This window comes from Palaemon carinicauda, chromosome 1 (assembly GCF_036898095.1).
Source record: "Palaemon carinicauda isolate YSFRI2023 chromosome 1, ASM3689809v2, whole genome shotgun sequence".
In the NCBI taxonomy this organism is placed as follows: Eukaryota; Metazoa; Arthropoda; class Malacostraca; order Decapoda; family Palaemonidae; genus Palaemon; species Palaemon carinicauda.
The window spans coordinates 283,170,778-283,184,712 of record NC_090725.1 but is presented as its reverse complement, the minus strand read 5'-3'; the positions used below and the strand labels follow the sequence as shown (position 1 = coordinate 283,184,712).

Here is a 13,935-nt window from a genome sequence, read left to right as displayed (position 1 = left end):
CAATATATAACCTTACTTCCACATCCAACAAGTGTCTTGGTAAATACCATCACTAAACAGATGTGAAGAATCTTTATACTTATTTTCGTTATTGTTATTCGGGGAATCTTGGTTGAAAATCAAAATAAATGAGGACTGACATGCCTAAGCTTTTTTTTGTGATTAATCCACAGTAAACCTATAGCTTAAGATCAGCATTCAAATGTAATACCTGATTTTCTCTATAAGCACACAATACGGATGTCGTCCGTAGTTTAGAACTATCTCAAAAATTCTGCAAGACTCTGTTATGCAATCTATTCTGATTAATGAACTATCAAGACAAATTTTATTTCAAGGATATAAATTAGCGATGGTTATTAATGTAGGGATCTTGTTATTTACAAGTTAATTTTGCGTTAACCCGTATCGTTATTTATTTTTATATTGAGTGCAATTATTATTATCAGGTTTCATAATCATTAAGTAATGGTAGTCTTTAGGATTTCACTCATAATGCGAAAATATATTCATTTACTGATGTCATCGAAAAGCATTTATACATTTTTTTTTTTTTTGTAGAAATTTTCTTCTGAAATTGTATAAGCGAATTTCTCTGGAAAATTTTTGGTACTTATTATTCTTTCTGGGCGATATCAACATTCTTTCATAGAGTACGAACCTAAAGTAAGAGTAAATCCAGAAGAAAAGTTAAACATATCCCTAAGGGAAATGAAAGAGCGTCGTTGTAAAAGCTGGGAATCCTAGACATCTGGAAAGTAGATGTCAAAGGCGGGGATAAGTGCAATGGGAATAACCTTCAATCTCGGGAATACCCTTGAATCTTGACATATTCAATACAGGCTGCGGTATAGAAGACTATCTTATGGCAGAAAACAAATTCAGGATAGTGGATAGACTAAGATCTTTAATAAAAGGTTTAGCCTCTCATTCATTCCCGACGAAAAGGAAAGCTGAGAAAAAAAAATTACTATTGGTACAGAAACTGAGAATTCTCTATATATGCCCATGGGCGTTATCAGTAGTATGTAACGAACTTATCATATCAGAAGTATTGTTTTGGACTTTAACGTAATGCAGTGATGGCTAACCTATATGTACTGCATTGCCCACTGTAAGTACCAATTTTAACCTACTTTGTAGTGTCCTTTATTAGAAGTTTTCTCCATCCTATGTAAATTTTTCATAGCAAGTGTAGGTGAATTGGTTATCTTTCTGTTACTAGACAAATAGATTTTTCATTTAATGTGAAACCTGAGAGAAAATATCGTTAAAGAAATGGAAAGGAGAGTGAATCTTAAATTTGTTTTTTATTTCTAAATGCCATAGAAGTCCTCAAAGGCTAAAAATATAAGAACTAGCTGGTATTAAAAATTAAATAATTCCTTAATAAATTCTATTCTAAATGGGTATTTAATAAAATATGCTTGATTCCTATGTTTATAAGAGTTGTTGTTAATAAAGAAGCGAATATCGCTGCCCTATCAGTAGTAAATTTACCACAACTTTTCATTAAACTCTCCATTAATAAAACATTTCGTAATAAATATATGACAGAATTTATGGAATAATGAATCCAAAAAAAAAAAAAATGAATTGACAAATGAAATCAATTTTTTTTTCATATGGGAATCATAACACCATAGGGGCAAAAGTTTTGAAGTAATTTTTTGAATGTTTACTTACTATTCATGCGAGATAGACATATTGGTTTTTATAATGTTCACACTTCATGAGCTAGTTCCCAAATCCAGTAACTGTAACTTTCTTTTTGATAGTAAGTTTTTTTTGTGAAAGAGTTTTCAGAAGACAAAGGAACTTGTTTTGGTCAGAAAACTGACATTTTGTCAAACCTGGAGTTTCTCTGAATTTGAAATTTCAACGTATTTGAGAATCACATTTTTAGATATAAAAAATGGATTTATTTGCAACCAATTATTATCTTTTATATATCTTTTACCCATTATATGTTATACTTTATATTATTTCCTCCCTAAATTATTTGAGATTGACTCCTAAAGCAAGATATCTCCCCGATATTAATATTTGCTATTATTATTATTATTATTATTACCTACTAAGCCACAATACTAGTTGGAAAAAGTGGGATACTATAAGCCTAGGGGCCCCAAGAGGGAAAATAGCCCAGTTAAGAAAGAAACAAGAAAAAATAAAATATTTTAAGAACTGTAACAACATTTAAAATGAATATTTCCTATATAAACTTTGAAAACTTTAACAAAACAAGAGGAAGAGAAATAAGATAGAATAATGCTATATCGGGCATGGTAGAAATTTAGAGAATTAATGGTTCCAGTAATATACCAGAAACCATACATGAATGCAAAAAGTCTCTGTCGTTCACGATAAAAACAGGATTTCAAATACTATTAGGCGTAATATTGATAATTTGGACGCTTACCTACGATTCAATAAATGCAGAGAAGAATTAATTCCATTGAATTTTTATGTTGCAGAAAATATCATCTGCAGTAAGATTTTCTGAGGATGTAGCTCAATGGCCCTTAGTATGTATAATTTTTTATATGATAATAAATCGAGCCGCTTTATCTGAAGCCTATCTTTAAGAGGTATGTATCAATCTCTAGACTAAGTATCTATTTCAAATGGCTCGTGATACTAATATCTAGGCCAGGGAAGATCCATGTAATTCAAATAACTACCTACTAATTTCACAGACCAGTTGTGTTTGTAAATTACAGTAAAATTTGTAAATTATACACTGAATATGTTTACGTCTTAGTGGTATTTTATTAGCTTGGCAAGTTGGCTCATGAATGGAATAGTCCACCTGGTCTTTCATACATGGAAAACTATAAATGTAGAGGTATTGAGTGAAAGCAAATCACAATAACCGTTTTTTTTTTCACGTTTAGAAAACATGGGATGTGACTTTGAGGTATTCAATACTAAAATCTTTACATTATAATTGTTTTTGAAAACAAATTCGGCGAAGAGTATTCCAAAATTATATAGACAAAATGTTTTCGGATTTTTCAACATTGCGGTGTACCCCAGGGTAGTATTTTATGTGGGACTCGTTTTGCATTGGCCGTGAATTATTTAGGTTCTTGATTTTCATAAGTAATACAAAGTAGCTCCAACGTTCTCCAAATAATCTTCATCATTTGCAACGAATTCTTGATGATTAAACTTTAAAAATACAAATTTGGACCGTCTATTAGATTCAGACTTTTTGCAGAAGTCTCAAGCAATAATGCTTACAGAAATAGAAGATAGCAGCGAAACCAGGACACAAATCTCATATTGGAAAACATTCAAATCCAGTGACAAAAGGTTGTAAACTTTTGGTTACTAATATTCAGTACTTGAGTCAGTTGGAAAGCGCATATACCTTATATCAAATATAAATGTATTAATGACCTCAAATTAATGATAAAATTGTCTTATTCTATATGAGAGGCGAGTGATAAAACTCACTGGTAATCTATTGAGCATTAATGTTAATCAGAGTAGATTATGTTAGCTCGAGATATGGGTCAGGAACTCAAGCTACTTGGAAGTCTCAAGTTTTCTGAGGAAAAGCTTATGTCCTCTGTCCTGATATAGATTTTTTTTTTTTAACAACTCAAAACTCTTTAATGACCCTAAGCACCAATGCCCGCCAAAAGGAGCTCTTTAACCAAAGTTGGTCTATTTATGTAGAATGTTGATCCTCCATTTCCGATTAGAGCTAATACGCTATTACAATAAGTTTTATTCATTATGCTGGATAATGTTGTCCTCCCTTTTGATAATGAAAGAAATGTCTGATTATTATCTAATATCCTGTCCCAAAGTTTAATCAAATTCACATGAGGGTTTAAACTTTAACTGGCCACCCATTTTTCATATTCTAACTTCTTTGAAAAACACTATGAGGTGGTGTGTTTTCATAAAGAATTTTCAGTTTTTAAACAGCCACTATAAATTTGTAAATGTTAAGATAACTATTTGAGTATGTGAGGTAGCAGCTATGAATTTATACGTTTCAATTTAGATGAGTAAAAACCTAATTTCAAATATCCGTTTTATGCATCAATTTATGAGATAATTTCAACATGATTTGATAATAGTATGGATGGAACTCAATTCTTATAGGATTTTCATGTAAGTCGGTTATTTCATAAGTAACATAACCATATTTGTTCTAACTTGTCAGCAAAATATATTTTTAGATGTCTGTTTGTACATCGAGAACGTAAAGAAATACCGTGTTTGCATATTTGATTGATATAGCAAATATAACCACTTCGGTAAAACCAAATAAATTATTTAAAACATTTCAATACTCAGTGCTCAGTGATAATTAAATGCTCACACCTTCTGAGTTTGGGTGTGAAATTTGATATACAGTAACTGTAAGCTCATTTACATACTTATGAATCCACAGACACCGGTAGCCTTGCATATTTATTTATTATTAATTTGAATGAGGTTAGCATGATGATTGTCATTAATCAATATTGTGATATAGCTTAGAAATAATTTCTTGCATTTTTTTAAACATTCGAAATACTCTTCTATTTTTGTTAATGATGAAAATAGTTATTAGCTTGTCGGGTATGTGTTGAAATATAGTGATGTGTACGAACAGACATTTATATAAAATGTTTCTGTTTAAATTCATGATATTCACACATATGTTATATTATTACTATAATGTTAGTCCTATATTCATTTCACCCTGATATCAATGTTCACTTTCAAAATAAAAAGAATGCATAAGCGCTCTGACCAAATCTTTTTCTTCCCACTATGTACAATTTTTCAATCGTTTGTTTATCCGGCAGCCTAGATATAAAAATATTTTGGAACCTACTGTATTTGGGATGCAGAAGATGTAATTATAATACCAACATATTTTAAGGAAATAAAAGAAACAAATCCAGAAAAAAAAACAGTTCAATAGCATTTTAAAATACAAATAAATTGTATGGCAATTATAAAACAAAGTTTATATATATATATATATATATATATATATATATATATATATATATATATATATATATATGTATATATATATATATATATATATATATGATATATAATTTTATATAATACAATTAACATATATAATATAAAATATATTACTGTAAACTATGAATGATATTCCCACTGTTAATTGGCTTCATTTGTCTTCTTTGTGATATAAATCATGGGAAGAATTTTAATTATCTTCACACTCATACCTTAGATGTAATTAATTGCTCAAAAATCCTTTTTCCTTCATCAACCTCACTGAACTGTCTATAACCAGCATGTCTCCACTTACATTTTTTACTTAGACTGACTCTTAATTGACCTGACTGCATTTCCTTCCCTAATGAACATCTTTTTTTATCCCAAAATTCTTGCTCCCATTTCCCGGACATATTTCCTCGGCTCTCACGCTTTCATTTCTTCAGTTCTCCTTTAATATTATTTCTTGAATACTTCTACGTGATATCCCACCTGTACAGGAACTCTTCATTATATAACGTGATTTTTCCATCCACAATCCGTCTCTCATACTTTTCTTATATTTATGCGTCTTTACCTATGATCTTTCTATAATACCTAAGTGACCTGTGACTTGAACCAACAAACACCTAGTGGCTCCTTATAAGTCAGCCTGTTGCATATTTATTATTATTACGCCTCTTTAGTATTTTTGTTGGATAAAGATGAGAGATGATTCTAAGTGTTCTTGCTGTCATTTTTATCATTTTTAATATATATATATATATATATATATATATATATATATATATATAAATTTACATATTGTATATATATATATATATATATATATATATATTGTATATATATATATATATTGTATATATATATATATATATATATATATGTATATAAACATAACAAATACTGGAACGGGCACTCGGTAGGGGATACTTTCGTCATCACCACATAACATAATAGGCAATTAAGCTATGTACATTTTGGGATCAATTTCATGCAAATAGTAAAAAAAAATGACCTCGATATAGCAAAAAGTAGTTTTTGACATTTTTTTTTTTACCTTGACATTATCACTCCTAAGATCAAATAAAACTTTCCTTAGATCATGGCCAGTCATTCCACCTAATTTAATGAAATTTGCCCATGATATAGTAAAAAGAAATTTCTGACCTTTATGTAACTTTGACCTGGATCATGTTGTATATCTCAAGATTGACAAATGAATTATGCATATTGTGGCACTAGCGTTATGGAAATCGAATAATAATCAAGCAACTATGTAACGATTTTTTAAAATCTTGACATTGACCTTTGACCCAAACACACTTAAATCACAAGATAGGCAAACAAATTATGCACATTTTGGCACTAGTTTCATGTAAATCGGATTAAAATTAACCACAATAAGGCATAAAAGACTTTTTGACGTTTTCTATACTTTGACCTTGACCTTTGACCCAATCACTCCCAAAATCTAATAAAATTGTCCTTGGATAGTGGCCTATCTCCCAACAATTTTCATAAGATTCAGTCAAACATGTTTTGGTTATGCAAATCACAGACGCACAGACATACATACAAATAAATGCACGCCTAGCAAAACATAACTGCCGTAATGAAGTTGGCGAAGGTAATAACAAAGTTAACATCTAATCATGTTTCTAGTCTTTCTTAATTACATATAGATTTTATCAATATATTCATATTACAGTAGTATAAAAAGACTTGTCATAAACTCGAAACTAACGCTTCAGCTTCAACGTATGTGGGACATTTCATGCTTCACTGAATGCAGATCAAACACCGTGACCCCAGCTTCAACGTATGTGGGACATTTCATGCTTCACTGAATGCAGATCAAACACCGTGACCCAGCTTTGAACCCATGAATACCCTTCGAGATTGCTCATTTGACACTAAAGCTTGGTGGTGTCCTTTGCTAAAGTACTGCTTTCTAGTTATATATATATATATATATATATATATATATATATATATATATATATATATATGTATATTTATATATATAATGTGTGTGTGTATGTGTAAATATCACCCACGATGGCATTTAATACCGAATAATATCTTGGAAATATATATCCACTGGGATTAATTTTATGGTAACAGCTTCTTCCCGGGCAGAGATTCGAACCCTTGCCTATTCAGCCGGAAACCATGCCTGCGAGGACTCTTCCAACTGAGCCATCAAGAGAGATACAAATTTATGACAAGTCCCCATACATATTCCTGTCAATTTTAGGAATCTGTTCATAGACTTGAAAAGAAACCATGTAAATATCACCCACAATGGTATTTAACACCAAATTCTACCTTGGGAATATATATCCACTGAAATTCATAAAATAACCACGAGTTGCAAACTCACAATTGAGATATCATGGTAGAGATTGGTTTATTTCAAGTCTATGAAACGATTCCTGAATTCAACAGGAATATGTACGAGGACTTGTCATAAACTTATATCTCTCTTGATTGCTCAGTTGGTCGAGTCCTCGCAGGAATGGTTTCCAGTTGAATAGGCAAGGGTTCGAATCTCTGCCCGTCCAGAAGCTGTTACCATAAAATCAATTCCAGTAGATATATATTCCCAAGATAGAATTCGGTATTAAATGCCATTTTGGGTGATATTTACATTGATTGAAATCACGAGTGTTCGTGATATATATTCATCATAAAATAACCACGTGTTGCAAACTCCACAATCCAGCTATCATGGTGGAGATGGGTTTATTTCAAGTGTATGAACAGATTCCTGAATTCGACAGGAATATGCAAGAGGACTTGTCATAAACTTATATCTCTCTTGATGGCTCAGTTGGTAGAGTCCTCGCAGGCATGGTTTCCGGCTGAATAGGCAAGGGTTCGAATCTCTGCCTGGCCTGAAGCTTTTACCATAAAATTAATTTCAGTGGATATATATATATATATATATATATATATATATATATATATATTCCCAAGATAGAATTCGGTATTAAATGCCATTGTGGGTGATATTTACATTGATTGAAATCACGAGTGTTCGTGATATATATTCATATATATATATATGTGTGTGTATGTTTGTATATGTGGACATATATATATATATATATATATATATATATATATATATATATATATATATATATACTGTATATATATAGGTAGTTGGTTGGCCAGGGCACCAGCCAACCATTAAGATACTACTGCCAGAGAGTTGTGTGGTCTTTTGACTGGTCAAACAGTGCTAAATTGGATCCTTCTCTCTGGTTGCGGTTAATTTTCCCTCTACCTACACAAACACACTCACACACACACACCGATTAGTCTGGCCTATTCTTTATTTACTCTCCTCTATCCTCATACACTTGACAACACTGAAATTACCAAATAATTCTTCTTCACCCATGGGGTTACTGCACTGTAATTGTTCAGTGGCCACTATCCTCTTGATAAGGGTAGAAGAGACTCTTTGGCTATGGTAAGCAGGTCTTCTAGGAGAAGTACACTCCAAAATTAAACCATTGTTCTCTAGTCTTGGGTGGTGCCATAGCCTCTGTACCAAGTTTTACACTGTCTTAGGTTAGAGTTCTCTTGAATTAGGGCACACGTGGGCACACTATTCTATCTTATTTCTTTTCCTCTTGTTTTGTTAAAGTAATTATAGTTTATATAGGAGATATTCATTTTAATATTGTTACTCTTCTTAGAATATTTTATTTTTGCTTGTTTCCTTTCTGCGCAAGGCTATTTTCCCTGTTGGAGCCCGTGGGCTTATAGTATCCTGCTTTGCCAATTAGGGTTGTAGCTTAGCAAGTAATAATAATAATAATAATAATATTGTATGTATATACAGTATATATATATATATATATATATATATATATATATATATATATATATATATATATATATATATATATATATATATATATATATATATATATATAAATAATGTATATATCAATCTGAGACCTTGTTTATTCCTGAAAATCGCAATATCTGCGACAAAAGAATGCTCTTAATAGAGAAAAGAATTTCCCAGTAAACATTCTTCACATGTGTTTATAACCTTGTTTTGAAGACGCCTCGCTTCTTGTTTGTAACTTGGGCACGGAAGAAAATAGATATATGTGCGACATTTTTAAGGTTTTGTTATAAAGTTCTTTCACTGTCAGTAATTAGAAAGTGTAAATATGAAGTGTAGGTATTTGAAAAGTATTTTGTATTTTGCAATAGCATTAGAATTTTTCAGAAAAATTCTTGTTTTGAAAAGTACATACTTGTTCATAGTCTGTGATTCTGAAGCTTTCGTTTTAGAATATGAAAGTTCGATCATATTCCCAGTATTTTTCTTTGTATTTAGAAACGTAATTTTAAAGCAACAAATTATGTTCCTCAAATATAGATGAGGTTAAAGGGAAAATTATATTTCCAAAGTATGGAGAATAGCATTTAAACAGAACTTTCCAAAGTTTAACGAGTTTATTTTCTTTCTCTTCAATATTACCTTCGACTGAGAATGATATTAATCCATATAAGCTAGTAGTCAGCGATTGGAATTTCACTGTAATCTAAGAAAGAAACTTTCTTCAACCGTGTTACAAAGGAGCTAAATTCCCTTGCAAATAGGCGTACAAGAGGAATCTTCAATTGGAATAATAAATAGTGTCAGCAGTGATATATCCGAGGACAGCCTCTGCTGTGCTGCCCTTTCTAGTCCCTTAAAGGGGCTATGGCAAGCCATACCCTGTCGCTCACGTATTGCTCATGATTAATTTAGGTTGCTCTGTTACTCACCTTTCATGAAAAAGGTAGACAACATGGATACGTTGAGTTTCAAACATAACTTTAGTTTTTTTTTTTTCTCTCAAGATTATCCAAAATCATTATCATCTTTATCTGCTACGCCTATTGACGCAAAGGCCGTCGATTAGATTTCGCCATTCGTCTCTCTCTTGGGCTTTTAATTCAATACTTCTCCATTCATCATCTCCTGCTTCACGCTTCACAGTCCTCAGCCATGTGGGCCTGGGTCTTCCAACTCTTCTCGTATCAGGTGGAGCCCAGTTAAATGTGGGGTAAACTAATCACTCTTGGGGAGTGCGAAGAGCATGCCCAAATCATCTCCATCTACTCCTCACCATAATCTCATCCACCTATTGTACCTGAGAAATCTCTTATAGTTCCATAATAAATCAGTGTTTTAAGAATATCATCGAATCATCCAGATTTGTATCACGAGTGATGTAGTTTTGCTTCCTGGTGTTCCTGCATGCAGCTTAACATGTAAAAGTTTTTCAAAGATTTCAAATTTTTTGATTTTGCAGTTACACATCAGAAAATGATTCATAGAAATATGTATATATATATATATATATATATATATATATATATATATATATATATATATATATATATATATATGTTTAATAGCACAACTTAAGGAAATAAAAATATAAAAGTGTTTGTTGTGAATTACCTTTTCATTTAATTTTTGTAAATATATCGAAAAAAAATCACTCACTCATATATCTATATAATTTCATAGCACAGCTTAATGAAACAAAAGCCTAAAAGTGTTTTTTGTTGATGACTTTCTGATTTAATTAGTATAACGATATTGAAAAATCTCACATACCTTGATTTCATCACAAAATATAAAGATCGTTAAAGTAATTAACTAGATATTTCATGTTTATGGAGACTGGATTCTTATTTAAGAAACGAAAATAGTTTTCGTATGGCGGTGTTTTTTTTTTTATCCTATTTTTTTTTCTTGAAAATATTTACTTTATGAAAATTCTGTTGGAAGTCCACATAAATTATTTTCATTTTTATCTTAAGTTTTTTATGTAAATACAGTGTACAATAGACATGCTAATACATCATCAATTATTATTTTTAGACGACTGATGTATTCAGATATTTGAGAAGTTATAAATTGCTATCTATTTTTTCTAAACGTAACATAAACCTTAAAAAAGCACTTCACGATAGATAAAGATAAAGTATTTTAATTATATCATTACATTAAATTGTAAGTGGCCAAAGCCTTTGCATTATTACTGTGCGAGGACATTGTCATTTCTAAGGATGGAATGCTTTCAATTATCTTTAATTGTCGGCAGTCATGAAGAAACGCTTTGGTACACAAAAGTTATATATTCAGCCTAGTTATTCCGGTGTATAAATCGAGAAATAGGTATGATACATAGAAATGGAATTATTCAAGGTTTTCTCAATATGCATATGCATATATATATATGTATATATATGCATATATATATATATATGTATATATATATATATATATATATATATATATATATATCCTAATTCGTGTATGTAGATGTCTTGTACGACGAGGTAAATGAACTCAATATTTATGAGTATTCCACAAAAACTGATGTCTTGGCATATTATTGCAAACCTTGCATTTTGGGAACAAAGGCAGTAGTTTGTTGCCGTTCAGCAATCGAGTTGACAAGTCCCTCACCTGAGAGGGTAGTTGTGTATTGTGTACTTACGAACGAATCCTTTGTAATAAATGAAGAAAACCCATATGCCGACGTTTCGTTATTTGTCTGCATGGGTCATATTGGTGTCAGGTGTAAAAAATACGTCCGTTTGTGAATGCTGTGAGTGAAGTTATTCTTTGAGCCGGTGAAATAAAAGTTCAAGATGCCAAAATGCACAAGGACTAACAAAGCAGACGCTGCTGCTGCAGGAGATGAATAGGAAGGAGCAGTGGGATATAGCGTTCCCGATGAAGAATATAGACAGGAAATTAAAACGCAAGAATTGGAATATAAGTTAGATAATTTACAAACAGACTGTTGGTGGAACGAGAACAGGAACGGCGTGCAAGTACAGCATATCCGACGTACATAAACAAAATTCAAACGCACACAAGTGAAAGTACACATGCACAGCTAAGTGAAGATACGCAAATTGTAGTTCGAAAGTTGCCAGAACTCCAGGCAAGTGTCAGGCCTTTCGATCAACGACCTAAAGAAAGGTTTCAATCAATTGAAGTCTTTTTGAGAGACTGAAGTAGCTACATATGGGTGGTCGGAAAGAGAAAAAGCAATTCAAGTAATTAGATTGCTGAAACATGCTCCGGCAATGGACGTAATGTGTTGTCCACAAGAAGGTTTTAAGAAGTTATATTGAAATAAAACGACGTTTAATTGAGAAGGATGCCTTGCCTGATGCGAGAAAGGGAGATCTGAAAGAAAATTACAAACCCAAAATACAGGTAGGTGAATCCGTTCTTAGTTTTGCAACTCGCATTTTTCGGGATTGCGATTTGTTTGCTACCCGGAGTGCCAATCTTCCAGAAGGTGATAAAAAGGTAATTGCTCGTAAACATATTTGCAGATTAGTAAACCCGTATTTCTGTGGTTATTTGTTCAATGACAATCACTCGTTAGCAGATGTAGTGAGTACGATACAAAACATTTTAGACAGTTTGCCAGAAGAAAAAAGGACTGGGAATAACGGGGCCGATTCCAAGAAGTTGGCAGCCATGAGAGGAAGTAAGGGGGTAAGGGGGAATGCAGTCAGCAGATTAGCAGAGTCTTCAGATGTTGGCACTGTGGTGGGGGAGAGGGGCACCGACGAGTGGAGTGCCACATCCAAGGATCCCCCCGCTGTTACACTTGTAAGACTTATGGTCATTTATCTCGAGAGTGCCCAGCAAAAAACGCACATGCACACCTCCCCCCACCCAATGTCCGAGGAAAAGGGAACAGAGGAAGAGGGAGACGAGGGAGTTCGATGCCTCCCCACATGACATCACAAGCAGTAACTGAGGAAGCAGTGACGACAGACGTGATACAGCAGGCACTAGAACCTCCATCGGTACCCCTGACCTCACCCCCGCAGCACTAGGGAGAGGACCAGGTCCAGCGGCATGGCGGGTGAGGTCGTTAGCCCGTGCCCCATATCTTGTAATGTCCATCTGGGAATGTTAGCAGTTAGGATCGACCTGCAAGATAAATCCATCCGAGCGCTGATTGACACAGGAGTCAGTGTTTCATTGATTGAAAAAAAAATTCTCCTCAAATCCACTACAGCCAGTAGCGTCCATTGTTCTTGACGCGCCAGGAGGAAATGAACTACGCATAAACCATACATCAATCGTCCAGTTTAAGGTGGGGTCTGTGAAGTTTACAAATGATTTTTTTGTCTTGCCCACCTTGGGAATTCCAGGAATCGAGGCTATCTTGGGAATAGACTTTATATCCAATAATCAAATTTGCATTTTTTGGGGAAAAGATACAATAACAGTAAAAGCAGGAGGGTACATTTTACTGATAGAAAGTCATCAGACAGTAAGTGCGTGTGTTAACTCGGAGAGACATTTAAGTGAGGTAACAGCTGTACCTGAGAGAGGAGAAGTGTTGTCCCCCCAGACCCTTACGAGCATATCTGTGACCCCGTGTCGCCCTCTTGCGGAAGGAACCAAGGTAGTTGTTAAACCCCATGACAATTGGGTCCAAATGATATTAGAGAGCTTGACCGAAATTAAAGAGAACCGAGCTAATATAACGATAGTTAATTTGTCAAATAAAAGAGTTGTTTTAGGAAGTGATTCTGTGCGTGAATTAGAGTTATGTGAAATTGCTTATAATGGGATGTTGGGAGCCACAACTTCAGCCGGCACAGATGAACGCATTCAGAATTTGATTATGCAAGCGCGAAAATTATGTCCGTCAGAATATCAGCCTGTAGTTAGTGACATTGTCAATAATTATTCCGATGTAATTGCAAATGGAGATAAGTCACCCGAGAGGAATGATCAATTTACCTTTAGCATTGAAACTGGGCAGGCGGAGCCGATCAGGTCAAGGCCTTATAGGGTACCCATTCATTTCCAGGAAGAGATAGAAAGGGAAATTAATAAACTAAGGGAACAAGGGATAATCGAGGAGAGCGAAT

At 33.1% G+C, this 13,935-nt stretch overlaps 1 pseudogene; it reads right to left on the bottom strand.

The window, feature by feature from the left end:
• Positions 1–12,955, bottom strand: part of LOC137639349 (protein FAM200C-like) — a 22,766-nt pseudogene extending 9,811 nt beyond the window's left edge.
• Between the last annotated feature and the right edge of the window lie 980 nt (positions 12,956–13,935).